Source organism: Rhagoletis pomonella, unplaced genomic scaffold, assembly GCF_013731165.1.
Source record: "Rhagoletis pomonella isolate Grant_MI unplaced genomic scaffold, Rhpom_1.0 Rhpom_scaffold_00001, whole genome shotgun sequence".
NCBI lineage: Eukaryota > Metazoa > Arthropoda > Insecta > Diptera > Tephritidae > Rhagoletis > Rhagoletis pomonella.
This window is the reverse complement of record NW_023458555.1, coordinates 59625539-59628916: the sequence shown is the minus strand read 5'-3', so window position 1 is coordinate 59628916 and position 3378 is coordinate 59625539.

The window sequence follows — 3378 nt, the reverse complement described above, 5'->3', positions numbered from 1 at the left end:
TGCCGACCATAGTTGTGTACCTGTACACTCTAAAGAGAGCATGTAAAACTACTACTGAAAACATCTACTTTTCAACAAGAATCTGTGTAAATAAACGTGTAAGATGTTCAGGACTTGATTTTGTACTTGAGATCTTTAAAATATATACATAAATACACACATAAAATATTTAAAATTGCAAAAGTTTTCAAACTAAAAATACATTTCCTACTAATAATAAATATTAGGGGCTCACATTTACTCTATTTTAAACTTTTAATGTGTAATTTTGCTTTTCCCGACAAACGTGGTATGTAAAAGTAAACAGGCAATGTTTAGTTTTATTACATGGCGTGCAAATTTGCACACATTAAAAGAGGAAACTGGTTACCTCTCTTAATATGCGTAAATAAACAAAAATTTTTTTTGAGTGTATTTAAAGTCTTTTCAGTAAAATTCATACAAACTTCCTTAAGTAAATCAAATTTAGTTTTTTAACAGAGTATTTTAATCTACATTGAGATCTGATTTCTTTTTAAATTAACAAGTGGAAATATGTGATATGAAAGAGATTACTACAGAAAGAGTATATTTTTAGTTTAACTATATATTAAGATCTTGCTTAAAGCAATTAAAACAATTGCGCTTATCGAAAAATATTGATTTTCAAAAATGGTATACCATTTCTATGAAAACATGTTCTTCCCTAGATAAAACCCATGGAAAACTTCGAGTGCTTTAAGCGACCCCTAAATATTTTTTGATTTTTAAATAAAAACAAATTTTCCGGTAAAGCACAATCCTAGAGTGTGAGAGCATTAAAATTCCGAATTTACTTTTATTTAGAGCACCCCAATGTACTATTTATATATATATTAATCACTTTCTTGCCAATGCAAAAAATGTATAAATTTAATAAATTGTTACCAATTGTCTGAAAATAATAAAAAAAGTTAACAAAATCGTGAGCTACTTTTTAGGTACATTTCACAGCAAAAAGGTACATTTATATTGTCAAATTAGGTACAATTTGAAATTTTGATTTTCCATCCCTGCTTGCGACTATCCTTATTTGCCCTTCGACTCATCTAGTCACCCTAGTTTCATTGGACACAGACGCGGTTTCTTTTGGATAACGTCCGTTTTCAATGCAAAATTTCTTGTAAGGCACCAAGAGCAATTTATTGCAAAAAAATCTATTGAGATTAAGTCACAAAATTCAGCGCATCGCTATAGTGATTTCTGCTGCGCCTCAAATTATAGGTCGGTAAGACGGAAGGTTAGTAAAATACTCGTATTGCATTGTATAATGCACATAGAAAATCTGTTTATGCAATTATTTTCATCATTATTCAGTAAAATTAGCTGCAAATTTCTGGATGGCCACTTGCATGGTAACTTCTCAAAAGTGTTGTTTGTTTGTTCCAACCACTTTTCGGCAGAAGATTTTCAGCCTCGAAGCGCAACGAGGCACCAGCAGCGGTCGAGCGAGTACTCTATCGGTCTATAAACTACTAGCAGACCCGGCAAACTTCGTCCCGCCCAAAATTATTATTTTTTATTGAAACATTTGGTCCAACGTTTTCGCCAGCAATTCACATTCACATTTGGTTTTGTGGTCGACAGAAGGCACATCTTCCATTGCCGTCTTAAATAACTTGACGAAAGCGTTATACCTCTGCTAGCACCAGCGGGCTCCGAGTTGAATACTTTTAGAGCTGGAGCCTCGGTATCCATTCGAACGACATGACCAAGCCAGCGGAGCCGCTGTATTTTAATTCGCTGCACTATGTCCATGTCGTTTTAAAGCTCATACAGCTCATCGTTCCATCGTCTGCGGTACTCGTCGTCGCCAACGCGTAAAGGCCCGTAAATCTTCCACAAAATCTTTCTCTCGAATACTCCAAGAGCCGGCCCATCGGATGTTGTCATTGTCCATGCATCTGCGCCATATACCAGCACGGGCATGATGAGTCACTTATAGAGTGTGGTTTTCGTACGTCGAGAGAGGACTTTGCTCCTGAACTGCCTCCACAGTCCAAAGTAGCACTTGCTGCCAAGAGTGATTCTGCGCTGGATTTCTTTGCTGACATTGGACCGAATGAATAAAAACAAAGCAATTGCTTTTTCTTAAAATTGCATACCTTCTACTTCAATTTTATTTGAATAAATCGAGTAAAGTGTAAGAAATTTTAAGTAATTTTAGGTTTCCAAGTAATTGAAATTCTCTACTTTCTCGAAATTATAACTGTCAACAGTGACGTGGCTGCCAGGGCGCGAATGTGCTGACTGTTTGTTTGATGACCCATTCGACTGCTTTTCCAACTTGGAAAAGGCAGAACAGACTTCGGAGTTTTTTGATGTCATCGGTATAAGCCAGCAATTGCACGCTCTTTTAGCAAATTGTTCCTGAGCGGTTCAGTTCTGCAGTTCGAGAGGTCACCTCTTATAAAAAGAAGGAAATTTTTTTATATAATTGGTGTAGGTAACACAGGGCAACACCGATTTTGATGCGGCAAATATTAAAGATGTTTTTGATACACATTTTTGTGCTGATTACGAATCCGTAAGTATAAAGTTTCCATCAGCTCCAGATTTTGAGAAAAACGTGGTGAAAGTGTCAAAAAATCGCGTTCTTGGCAATATTTAAGAACCTCTTGCGAGAATACAAAAGGTGATAGCTCCTTCCACTTGGGCTTAAATTAAAGCTGGAACTACATACTAATATCCCTGAAAATACTATTCCTGCACCTTCCCCTGATGGCCGCCTATACTCATTTAAATTTTATCGTCCAACAATAAGAAAAATACTGGAAAACTATTCAATCGAAAAAAAGTGTAAAAATCAGTGTTAGCTGTTCAATAAATGACTATAGGTGACCTTAGGGTCAAGGTGTAGGAAAGGTATTTTCAGGGATTGAAGTCAGAAGTCCAAGCCTTAATTTAAGCCTAAGTGGAAGGTTCTACCACCTTTTGCTTAATTGCGGTAGGTACTCAAACTTCCCAAAATCAGTTTTTCCTGTTCAAGAGATTTTAAGTTTGAATCTAAGCCTAAGTGGAAGGTTCTACCACCCTTTGTTTCTTTGCTAGAGCTTCTCAAATATTGCAAAAAACGCGATTTTCTGACACTTTGACCTGGTTTTTCTTAATATCTGGAGCTGATGGAAACTTTATGCTTACGGATTCGTAATGAACACAAAATAAATAATATAAAAAAAACTTTTTAATATACAACGCTTTTATAAATGGACTAAAAAGTAGAAAATAATACTTCTCAGTCCCATAGAATTTGTTTTGATAACTTTTGATTTTGAAATTTTAGCAAAAGTCATTACAAACAATCTATGAAATTGAAAATGAAAAACGTGGAGCGCATGCAATACAAAGCATTCGATTTAA